A 13,435-nucleotide genomic window follows, 5' to 3' on the forward strand; every position below is an offset into this window, starting at 1 on the left:
CTGCTGAAGTTGCTGCCCTCACTCGCACTCAGGCTCTGCTGTCTGCCCGCTGGCGGGCGAGTCACAGGGGCGGAGTCGGGATCTGAGCAGGGGATGGAAGTGAGGGAGGGGGTCGGGTCAAGCAGCTGTAGGTAGTGGCTGGAAAAGAACTAAATCCTGGCCGGGGGGGGGGCAGACCTTGGCAGCCTGTGGCAGAGGCAGAACCGCGCCGGGGACTCGGGAGGGCAGAGGGGTAACAGTGATCCTGGTGGGAATGAGTCACCTGTTGTGTTTGCAAAAGTAGAGCTGGGGGCAGAGGGGCGTTTTAGTGCCCCCCTCACAGGACACGGTCGGTGCCGGCTTCCCAGTGACTCGACAGGGCAGCTCCTCTCTGTCTGGTGTATCCTGCCTGCAGAGACGCGTCGGGCAGCTGCCCCGGGCCCCGCGTTTTGGAGGTTCCTTGCAGCCGCCTCAAACGTCCTATGCACCGAGCCCGGGGGATTAGCGGGACTGCGGGAGGTCACTGCAGCAGCGGGAGATGGAGCGACCAGCAGCCTACACTGCGTTCAGCCCCACCACCTTCTCCCAGCTCGCTGTGCTCGGGTTCACTATGGTGAGGGGGAGGGCGACCCTTGCTGCTGCTTCACCCTAGGCCCCTGGCAATCACCTGGCTCGTGTTCGGGGGAGGGGGCTTTGTGCAAAGAGAAAAAGCAGGGGAGAGAAAGGGCGGAGTTTGGGGACGGGGACAGGGACTGCGGGGGGGGGGGGGGGTGCCTGGGGCACCAGGGAGAGGAGTTACCTCAGGCTCCCTGCCTCACTAGAGATGCAAGTGGAGACTTGATGCAGTGAAATATTTTACATAAACCCCTAAAAACAGTCACTCATTTTGAGTATTTAAAGAAACTCTTACCGGTTTATATGTAAGAACTACCCGTCACCAAATTAAATGAATAGGTAGCAGGTTTAAAACAAACAAAAGGAAGTCTTTCTTCACACAGCGCACAGTCAGCCTGGGGAACCCCTTGCCAGAGGAAGTTATGAAGACCACGACTTTAACAGAGTTCAAGAAAGAACTAGATAAATTCATGGAGGTTGGGGCCATCAATAGCTATTAGTCAGGATGGGTAAGAATGGTGTCCCTAACCTCTGTCAGAGGCTGGGAATGGGTGACAGGAAAGGGGATTACTTGATGATTCCCTGTGCTGTTCACTCCCCCTGGGGCATCTGGCATTGGAATTTGGCCACTGTCAGAAGATAGGATACTGGGCTAAATGGACCTTTGGTCTGACCCAGTATGGCCATTCTTATGTTCTGATGTGTACATGAAATCTCTTAACAGTTAACAAATTAGTCTTAACTACTGCTGTGATTCCCTGAATTGCTCTCTTTTCATTGTAATCCATTTTAATTATAGTTTTTGCTCCTTTTAAAATATTATTTTTATTACTCATTACTTTTACCTTGTCATCCACACCCAGCAGCTGGAAGTCAGTGATTTAGGAACATCCAGAAAATGAGGTTAAATACCTGATCATTTTGGCTAACTACTATTGGTGGACCTATTGTGAGGAATTTACCTAATTCTTTTTTGAACCCAGTAATAGTGTTGGCCCTCACAACATAATGAAGACTCATGTATAGCCCTCCCTTTCTCCTGCATGCAGATAGTGAAGGGCCAATTGTACATGGTGGTGGTAACCAGTGGTAGCAACAAGCCCATTTATGAATAAACTGCACCAGTGGTACTAACTCTAGGGTCTCAGGCTAGGTCTACACTACAGTCCTTTGTTGGAAAAAGCTACATAAATTGTGCTCTGCAATTTGCGTAGCTTTTTCCAACTGCTTTTCCATAAGAGGCTTTTCAGCCTGTGTAGACAGGGCTAAATGGCAGAAAAGCCTCCTCTTTCATCAGAAACCTTATCCCTCATAGAACGAGGAATACAGGGCTCCCCGAAAGAGCACATTTGCTCTTACACACACACACACACAAAGCGGAAGAGCAAACAGGTTCTTTGGATGCGGCTGAATTTTTCTGGGATACCTCTGGTATCCCAGAAAACCCCCACACTGTAGACATAGCCTCAGAGTGACTTTGTCGACCAAGCAGTGGCAAGAGCCAAAAGGGCTGTGCCATGCTCTGCTATACCATCTAAATGAAGTTTGATTATTATGTGATTTGACACTGCATGTTTGCATTTGTGTTACTATTTTTTTCTGTGAACAATACTCAGGAAATATTTTGTGGAAAAAAATTGAAAATGTTTTGGCATATATGAATAAAGCAGGCAGACTTAACCTGCATCAATTTGCGATAAACTTTTCTTTGGAAGGGTAGGAAAATGCTTTTTCATCTCTAAAACCCTAGGCCAGACTGGGCATACTCCAGTAGCAATATAAAAAGGGGAAGCCCAGATCATTGTGGGCTGTGTGCCAGAGGGGAAGGATCTAGACTAGAAGATCCCTCTGAGGACTGTATATAAGAACGGCCATACTGGGTCAGACCAACAGTCCATCCAGCCCAGTATCTTATTTGCCAACAGTGGCCAATACTGGATGCCCAAGAGGGAGGGGACACAACAGCTAATTCTCATGTGATCCCTCTCCTGTCACCCACCTCCAGGGAAACAGAGGCTAGGGACACCATTCCTACCCATCCTCGCTAATAGCTATTGATGGACCTAACTTCCATGAATCTATCTAACTCTTTTTTGAATCCTGTTAACATCTTAGTCTTCACCACATTCTCTGACAAGGAGTTCCAGAGGTTGACTGTGCACTGAGTGAAGAAAAACTTCTTTTTGTTTGTTTTAAACCTGCTGCCTATTAATTTCAATTGGTGACTCCTAGTTCTTATATTGTGGGAATAAGTAAATAACTTTTCTTTATTCACTTTTTCCACACTAGTCATGATTTAATAGACCTCTATCATATTCTCCCTTAGTCTCCTCTTTTCTAAACTGAAAAGACCAAGTCTTTTTAATCTCTCTTCAGAGATCCTGCCTATGGAGGCCAGAGACTCCAAAGGCCAACTTGGACCCTTGTAACTGACAAAGTCATAGAAAGCAACCTGAGCTGTGGATCCTGGATACCCCAAAGCCTCTTAGACTGCCTCATCATAGACAATGGTAAGAAGTGACCTAGACAGAGTGGTATCTCCCCGCCAGCTAAGCTCAGTGTGTTTCAGTAGGATTCCCTGATAAGCCAGTGGTGGAGAGTTGGGTGGGCCCAGGCCACCATCTGGGCTGCCAGAGCCCCTTACTGGCATCCCCTTAGTTTAAGCTACTGGGCCACACTGCGTTGCACTGAAGGGTCACTCTATTGACTCCTTCCACACGGCCCTGCACTGAAAGGGCTGCTCTTTTGATTCTGATAGTTAAACCTTTGCTTTGATCCTCACACCCTGGGGTAACAGGGCTGGAGATGGACAAAGTGGACTTAATGGCAGTGTTCATGCATATCACTTCCTCCCTTCAGAATGGGGTGGGCATACGCAGCCACACACATCTATGTTCTTCAGAAATTTCTTTTTTTTCTTTTCAGTTGTCAGTATATTATGAATGTTTATAGTATATACAACTTCGGGTGCGTCTGCAATGCAGGGCTTAACTCGAAATAAGGTATTCAAATTGAGCTACATCAATTGCATATCATATTTTGAAATAGCTTATTTCCAAACATAGAGGCTGTGTCTACACTGGCATGAATTTCCGGAACTGCTTAAAATGGAATACTATTCCGTTTTCAGTTTTTCCGGAAAAGGAGCGTCTACATTGGCAGGCTGCTTTTCCGGAAAAGCGTCTGTGGCCAATGTAGACGCGCTTTTCCGGAAAAGAGCCCCAATCGCCATTTTCGCGATCGGGGCTTTTTTCCGTAAAAGACTAGTGGGCTGTCTACACTGGCCCTTTTCCGGAACAGTGTTCTGGAATAAGGACTTATGCCCGAGCGGGAGCAGAATAGTTTTTCCGGAATAGCGGCTGATTTTGTACAGTAGAGCATCGTTGCTTTTCCGGAAATTCAAGGGCCAGTGTAGACAGCTCGCAGCTTATTCTGGAAAACGGCTGATTTTCCGGAATAAGTGGCCCAGTGTAGACACAGCCAGAGTGTCTACACAGCACTTATTTTGAAATAGAGCACTCTTCCTCTGACTTCCCTTGTTCCTCGTACAATGAGGGTTACAAGAGTTGGAGTAAGAAGTCCTCCAGCTTGACAGTATTTTGACACTATTTCAAAATAACAGCCCATCTTCTCCATTTGCAGACCCAGGTTATCAGTTGCCCACCAGAATAAGGCCTGATCGTCCTAAAAGTCATTAGGTAGGCTGGAACTGGAGAGTCACATGACCTCGTCATCAGGGCGGATGGAGTGTATCCGTGGATGCGGGGCCACATCTTTTTCCATCTGCTGGGGAGAATGGCTTAGTGGCAGGCAAAGCTTTCTGAGATTTTGCCAATGAGTGTGCTTTGGATAGCGGCCCTGGTGCCAGTGGCCACAGTTCCATGGTGTTACCTAACAAATAGACCAAAGGGGGCATTGTCATGACTAGAATCCCCCAAAGGCATTCATGCTGGCTCACACGCCCAGTCTTGCTGCTGAGGGTGAGGTGATGGGCTAAAGTGTCCCTTAGTTTCAGTGGAGCCCCGTTTCAGAGATCACAGAGGGATCGTCAAGGCCTGGATCTGTCTCAAGACCACAGACACTAGAGACTGGTGCCACATGCAAGGGGACAGGAACTGAAGACCCAGTGAATGGTTATGGTACAAAAAGACCAGAGATGGGAAGGAGATCATTTCCGCAGTGTTGGTGACCAGGAACGGCATTAGGATGATGTCCTCTGGGATGGCAATTGGTGTCAATAGGTGGACTGATATATCCCTCTCAGCAAGCTGCATGAAGATGACAGCAACCACCAAACTGGTGACAGACGGTAAATTTATGTCAATCTCAATGATGGCACTGGAGTCCAGTGGTGTAAAGGTGGGGATCATGCCATGTCTAATGGGATTAGTGGCACTTCAAAACTCCCGAGGGAGCCTTATCTATTGGCTTACCATTTTGGGGAGCCTTAGCCAAAGCCTACAGCATTGGTTCTGCTGGTGCTGTAAGCGGCTGTACTCCTTTGACTCCTGAGCTCTCAAAGACACTAGTGCTGGTAGAAGAGTCAGTCATAGGGCTGCCACTACCAATGCTCAAAATACACAGCTGTGTAGGATACCATGAAATCCAGGGCAATAAATTGCCCCAAATTTTATGGTATCCTAGGCAGTTGCATACACAATGTAACCAGCTCTGGTGTTCAGCCCTGTCTCCTGGCCAAGTCCCTCCTGTAGACTGTGCCCAGTGGGACTATCCCTAGGAGCATGCAAGACCTGGGACAATCACCCCACCCTGCCTCTTCCTGCCCCTGCTCTGCCCCCTCCCCCCCACCTCCATTCCACCATTTCTTCTAAACCCTCTCCCACGGCTGGGGCAGCCTGCCCCCACACGCACTGGATGACGGGGTACCTGTAAGGAGCAAGAAACATGGATGGTAACTGGGTTGATTCACCAAATATTATTTAAATTGTACCCATTCTTTCATCATGTGTTGTAAGTTATTGATACATATTTTCACTGCATGGTGGAGAAATTACATGGAACTATATGGACACTTATTTCCATATAGCATCAGAATATCAATTACATTCATAATTAAACCATTAGATAAGTATGTATCTATTATATATTTGAGAGAGAGCAAGTCTGTCTGTTCAAGAACTCCTCCTAAATGGTAAGAGCTAGGATCACCAAATTTGGCATGCAGCTTTCTTTTATCATAACTTAAATCAAGTTAAGGGTTTGGTTGTGCCAGGACAATTGGATGTGTCTGGAATGCGACTGTTTTTCATAACATGGAAAGGGATGGGTCTACAAGAAGGGACAGTTATACTCTGTAATGACCACGGGGGCAGCAAAGGGCCAGAGATGGGGACCAGGACAGCTATAACCACATTGGGACAGCAGGGGACAAAGTGGAAGTAAGCTTCCCGCCCACTCCCTGGCCAGCACGGCCCCCGCCATAGCCAGCCCTGAGGAACTGCTGCCCAGTGAGGCCCCTGTTGACTCCTGCACCCCTCACACTCTTTGAGCATCTCCTCACCTCCCAACCCTGAGTCCTGAATCTCCCCCAACACACACAGCCTCCTGCTCTGAGTTAAGGATGTAAGTGAGTAGTTAACTACCTGATAAACCTATGCTTACTGGGTAGTCGAGTCAACTACTTGCATTTCCCACACCCCTGCTGCCTCTGTATCAGAGGCAACAAGAGGGAGGAAGCAGGAGCCAGTGCTGGAGGGAGCCGGCTTAAAAGCCAGTTTTCCCCAGCACTGTCTCTGCAGTGCCGCCTGTCCCCCCATCCCATCCTGCGCTGCTGCCTCTTCCAAACCTGTGCACCCAGCTCCTACTATGTTTAAATTGCAGAGCCGCAGTGGGGTAGCTCCTGAACTTGCTGCAAGCTGGGACTAAGCACCGTCTCTTATTGACTAATTGTGTAGTCGATACAGATTGTATTGACTACACCATTAGCCAGTTACCCAACTCTTAACATCCTTACCCTGAGTCCCTTCTCACCCCCCAACCCTGACTTCAGCACCTCACACCCCCAGCCCTAAGAACCTCCTCACCCTGAACCCTGACTCCAGCACTCCATGCAACTCCTCAGCCCCCTGACCTGAGCCTCCCACACCTGACTTCTGCACCCTTGCATACCCCAGCCCCCTGTCTTGAGCACTCCCTAAATCCAAACCCCTGCCCTTACTCCTGCACCCCCATACACACACACAGCATCCTACCCTGAAGGACTTGAGCAATACCAGGTAAATCTTCTAGTAATAACATATTTAAGTCCAAAAAGCCTTGAAATGTCAATATAAACCTGTAATTGCTACATGTATTTGCTGCTGTCAGACATGTATTGAGGTGTATAACTGACGTACAATCCTTGACATGTTGAAGGTCACATTAGTTTTGCTCTGTAGTTTAGTGGGGCCATGACTTAAACAGAAGTATGTGCACAGGTTAATCATTTTTTACAGAAAGACAAAGCACATGGAGTCTTTAAAAATTATAATCCATTTTACATATCTAATGATCCCTTACATGTAGTTGGTGTATATGAACTGCATTATGTTTGTTACAGAATAATGAATCCATTAAAAACTTGTTTAACTATCAACAGATACAAGCCATCTTGTCAGTAGTTTCCACTAGCAATTCTGGCAGGCAGAGCAACACAAATGAAAGTGAATATTTCATACTCAGCATGGTTGAAGCAGATTTTCATTCATTCTGTTAAATACAGTGTGAAACAGCAAATACAATGCTATGCTACAGTGCAAGTGGGGAAGGAGTAATAGTCTATTATATATTTGAGAGAGCCCATCTGTCTGTTCAAGAACTCCTCCTAAACGGTAAGTGCAAGGATCTCCAAATTCCGTATACAGCATCCTCTTATCATATCTTAAACAAAGGTAAGGGTTTAGTTTTGCCAAGAAAATGGAATGTGCCTAGAATGGGATTGCTTCTCAAGAAACTATACAGAAAAGAGACACTTACCAGGCAGGCATATCCCTCACCCATCTGTGACTGCCTGAGCCCCGAGCTTCCCACACCCTCAGGTGTCCTTGAGGGAGCATCAGCCCTCCCTATCCCTAATTCATAAGGGAACATTGCTGTTCCCCTTCATCAGGGAGTGAGGGGACACTGCACAGTTTGCTAAATTTCTGGCGCTGTGGAGAGTGCAAGGGGGTAGACAAACCAGGACCTGCTCCTGGTGGGGGACTTGCATCCTTCACTTGGCTGTGCCCACTGCAGCCCCAAGTGGCCATGGAGAGGCACTTTTCACCTGGCTCCAAGCTGCTGTGGTAAGAGAGGGCTGAGGTAGTCCTCTCTCCCTGGGGCAGCCTGCATACTGAACCCTTCATCCTCAGTCCTATTCAAGAGCAATGATTTAAATGAAACATGTACATTTTCATGTTATTTTTCCAAAAACACAAATTAATTGAGTTAAGGACCCAAGCAACTCTGGGCAAATCTTCCAGTAACAAATATAAGAAATTCTGTAATTAGATCTGTGCAGATGAGCCCTTATTTCCATACAGTATCACACTGAAATCATAGGCACCACAATACACCTGCAGTAGAATTAAGGCCCAAATACATTATGTGGGTAACAAGGTTCCTCTAGAAACTTTACATTTTTCAATTTATTTGAATTATGTAACCTTAAAGTTGTATTAATGCAGACTATTTTGCTTGTGAAATGTTTAAATAGTAAATGTTATGTTTATTTGTATTTAACAAGATGAAAATGTAATGTAAAATAGATTACTTTAATTTAAAAATGTGCTTACCTGACCCCAAAGTCTCATCACTTTTGGAGAATTTTGGTGAGCAAGAATGTTTTTGTGCAGATTAAGGTTAACAATTCTGCAGTGCTGCTGCTTTCCTTTTGTCCCCACAGCCACATCATGTATATCTGGCATTTGCCCTTTGCATTATATTCTGTTGCCTTGGTAACACAACACTGGTACTGATTCTGTTGCACAGGATTATAACAAATAATTTATTTGATAAAACTTATCTCTTTTTTCCTCTTCAAAATGACCCACACTGTTATACTGATGTTATGACCTTAATAAATGTATGCATCTAATAATACTCCATCATTTCTCACCAATGGACACACATAACATCAATCAAGTCTTAATTCTCAGATGTTAGGTGTATATTTATAATGCTTTAAAACCTTATTCTCCTAGATGCTGTACAGACAATTAGGTTGCCACCATCCCCATCCCAAAGGCCTTCCAAACTAATTAAGACTGGACTCAAGTGAAAGTAACAGAAAGGCTGAGAAAGGGAAGATGTGGGTAACAGTAATTACACTCTATGGTTCAGTCCATCGGTGAATTTGATTAATTGAATGGAGCATTGATGATACATTTATTTGACTGTGAGACACTAAGATACTGAGGTGATGAGCACCATAGAAAAGATGAATTAATAGCACATTTAATTTACATAGGGTATGCACATAATTTTAAAATGCCCCTTTTCTCAGAAAATGAAATTTGTGCCACCATTGTATAATTACTTATATTATCCATTTCTTGAAGAAACTAATGCCACAATTGTCTGACTTCAAAAGTAATCTACAGCCCTGCTGCATACAGTACAGGACTTCCCATTCCCATCACTGTAAAATTTGTTTTCACCAAACTCAGTGATATGGTCTTTAGGGGTGAGTTTTAAAGCTTCCTGAATCTTTTCATAACTTTAATTACTGAGATCTGAAGGCTGATGTAAAATTTGAAATATATTAAAACAAGAACCACTATCTGCCATTCAGTAACCTCCATATGCTGGAAGCAATTTATCAGAGTATGTTTAGCTATGTAAATTTGAAGTGTGTTCAAAAATCAACCACAAAAGAGGAGGTTACATGCATTGAATAAGTGACTCGGTTACCCTAAATTTTATGTTAAATTAGCATTTTTAATTTAACAAAAGGGTAACAAGGTTGAACACACCCTAAAGAACTTGCCAGGGAGTTATCAGGAGTCTTCCCTTTAACCAGAAGAGGATTCCCTAGAGCACACTAGCATGGCTAACCCCTGAAAGGACACAGAATTAAGCCTTCTGCTCGAGCACAGACACACAAGCAGAAATCCTTCAAAAACAAAATAATTATTTATTGAATAGAAATAGAAGTTACAATGAATTTAATTAGGCAAGAAAAAGTATATGGGAGTTAAAAAACAGAATTATATTTAATAATTATATAATAATAAAACTGTACAGCAAAATAAAAAACACTCATAAAAATTACATCCAAAATACAATATTTTCAGTTTAACTTGCATCTAGAGATTCTACATACACAATGGCTGTGTCTAGACTGGCCGCTTGAATTTCCGCAAGAACACTGACTTCCTACTGTCTGAAATCAGTGCTTCTTGCAGAAATACTATGCTGCTCCCGTTCGGGCAAAAGTCCTTTTGCGCAAAGCTTTTGCGCAAAAGGGCCAGTGTAGACAGCTCAGATTTGTTTTGCGCAAAAAAGCCCCGATCGCGAAAATGGTGATTGGGGCTTTTTTGCGGAAAAGCGCATCTAGATTGGCACGGACGCTTTTCTGCAAAAAGTGCTTTTGCGGAAAAGCGTCCGTGCCAATCTAGACGCTCTTTTCCGCAAATGCTTTTAACGGAAAAGTTTTCTGAAAATCATGCTAGTCTAGACATAGCCAATGGCTTTTAGTCCTGGTATTACAATGTAATCTCATATTTAATATAGTGTAATGCAGACGGTCACTCTATGCACCTATAAGAACATCATCATATTCAAATATTTGGAGTAAATTGCCAAGGGAGGTGGTGGAATCTCCCTCTCTGGAGATATTTAAGAACAGGTTAGATAGACATCTGTCAGGGATGGTGTAGACGGAGCTTGGTCCTGCCTTGAGGGCGGGGGGCTGGACTCGATGACCTCTCGAGGTCCCTTCCAGTCCTATGATTCTATGATTGTGTGAGATGTCCCCCACACATCCTGCAACCACTTGGATAGCACTCACAGGATGTTAAATATTAAATGTTAATGTGAAGTAAATATCTAATTTTTTAATCTGAATATGATGATGTTCTTATAGGTGCATAGAGTGACCGCCTGCATTACAAGATACAGGCATCGACGGTCCCTCTAAATTTTTCCATCCATATGCAGAATTAAGTTTTGCTGTGTGCAACAAAACATGTGCAGATGTTCACCACCAGGAGAAACACATGCTGCTGGCTGTGGGAGCTCTGCTAATCAGCTGGATGGCATTTGAACAGATTATTTGATAGGATAACAAGTCTTGTGAATACGGGAAAAGCGGTGGATGTTGTCTACCAAGACTTTAGTAAAGCATTTTATATGGTCTTACGTGATTTTCTTATCAATAAACTGGGGAAATACAACCTAGATGGGGCTACTATAAGGTGGGTGTATAACTGGCTGGAAAACCATTCTCAGAGAATAGTTAGTAATGGCTCAGAGTCCTGCTGGAAGGGCATAACAAGTGGGGTTCCACAGAGGTCTGTTTTGGGACCAGTTCTGTTCAATATCTTCATCAATTATTTAGATATTGGCATAGAGAGTACACTTATTAAGTTTACAGATGATATCAAGCTGGGAGGGGTTGCAAGTGCTTTGGAGGATAGGATCATAATTCACAATGATCTGGAAAAACTAGAGAAAAGATATGAGGTAAAGAGGATGAAGTTTAATAGGGACAAATGCAAAGTGCTCCACATAGGAAGGAACAATCAGTTTCACACATACACAATAGGAAGTGTCTGTCTAGGAAGGAGTATGGCAGAAAGGGATCTAGGGGTCATAGTGGACCGCAAGCTAAACATAAATCAACAGTGTGATGCTATTGCAAAAAATGCAAATATGATTCTGGAATGCATTAACAGGAGTGTTGTGAGCAAGACATGAGAAGTCATTTTTCTGCTTTACTCTGCACTGATTAGGCCTCAGCTGGGAATATTGTGTCCAGTTCTGGGCACCACATTTCAAGAAAGATTGGAGGAGGTCCAGAGAAAAGCAACAAGAATGATTAAAGGTCTAGAACATGACACAAGAGGAAAGACTGAAAGAATGGGGCTTGTTCAGTTTAGAAAAGAGAAGACTGAGGAAAAGACATGATAGCAATTATCAAGGATAGAATCATAGAGCTGGAAGAGATCTTGGGAGGTGTCGGGTACCTCCCCTGGTCCCGCCTCTCTTTTCCTCTTGCCCCCCGGGCGGGTAGGCAGAAGGGACACGCGGGGGGTCCAGCCCCCCTCCCAATGCCATCCGGTCCCCAGGACGTGCTGGTTATTCCACCAACCCTTCGACGTGCTGCCCCTGCCTAGCAGGACTCTGTCCGTGGGGCCCTCTAGGGGGCGCACCCCTCTGGTTCGAGAGTCCCTCCCAGTGTCCCGGATGGGCCGCCACCCTCGCAGTGGCCCTGCGAGGGAGGGAGGACAACCCTTTCTGTTGTCCCCTTGAGCGCAGGCAGGGGAAGGGGAAAAGGTAAGGAGACCCAGGCCCGCCCTCACCTCCGGGCCCTAACCCCAGAGCCCTAGGGGGTCGGCGAACACCGCCCCTTTAAAGCTGGAGCGGGATTCCGCTCAGCAAGTCTCTAGCCCCGTGGGACGAGCCCGCCCTGGGTTCCTTCCTACCCCTCCCTCTGTCTCCAACTGTGGTACATGGGTCTCCAGCCGGGACGCTGTCTGCTTCCCCGGGGGGCACCACCTCAGCCTGTCGTCCAGCTGTGGGCTGCTCCTCTCCCGGCCGGGTGGGTCGAGCCGCTCCCCCCCACACGTAAACCCGCCAGCTCTTTGTCCTGCCAGTCGGGTACGTCCCCCGTCGCCTCCAGCTCTCCTCCCGTATTCTGGAAGGCCGTCCTCTTTCCTCCCCTCCTGGTTGCACTGCTGGCGTTTAAAGCGCCCGGCGTTTGGCACAAGCATGCCCCACGCGGGGGAGGGGCCCGGCAGCCCGGAATCCCGGCTGCCGCGTCTGTCCAGTGACGGGGCGTTTGCGCTCTGTCACAGGAGGTCATCAAGTCCAGACCTCTGCCCAAAGCAGGACCAATCCAAACTAAATCAACCCAGCCAGGGCTTTGTCAAGCCGAGACTTAAAAACCTCTAGGGATGGAGATTCCATCACCTCCCTAGGTAATCCATTCCAGTGCTTCACCACCCTCCTAGTGAAATAGTTTTTCCTAACATCCAACCTAGACTTCCCCCACTGTAACTTGAGACTATTGCTCCTTTTTCTGCCATCCCTCACAACTGAGATCAGCCTTTCTCCATCCTCTTTGGAACCTCCCTTCAGGAAGCTGAAGGCTGCTATCAAATCCCCCCTCGCGCTTCTCTTCTGCAGACTAAACAAACCCAAATTCCTCAGCCTCTCCTCAAAGGTCATATGCTCCAGTCCCCTAATGATTTTGGTCGACCTCCGCTGGACCCTCTCCAATGCATCCACATCCTTTCTATAGTGTGTGTGTGGGGGGGGGGGGGAGGGGGGAAGCTTTCTATAGTATCTAAAAGCGTGCTACAAAGAGGAGGAATTATTTTCCTTAGCCTGATGATTGATAGGACAAGAAGCAATGGGCTTGAATTGCAGCAAGAGAGGTTTAAATTGGACTTTAGCAAAAACTTCTTGTTAGGGTAGTTAAACAGTAGAATAAGTTGCCTGGGGCGGCTGTGAAATCTCCATCGCTGGAGATATTTAAGAGCAGGTTGGATAGACATCTGTCAGAGATGATCTGTACAGTGCTTGGTGCTGCCATGAGGGCAGGGGACTGGACTTCATCTCTCGGGATCCCTGCCAGTTCTAGTGTTCTATTAATCTTTCATGACTGGCCACAAAAGTACACAGCTTACAGGGAACACAG

Source organism: Pelodiscus sinensis, chromosome 1 (assembly GCF_052426305.1).
Source record: "Pelodiscus sinensis isolate ZL-2025 chromosome 1, ASM5242630v1, whole genome shotgun sequence".
In the NCBI taxonomy this organism is placed as follows: domain Eukaryota; kingdom Metazoa; phylum Chordata; order Testudines; family Trionychidae; genus Pelodiscus; species Pelodiscus sinensis.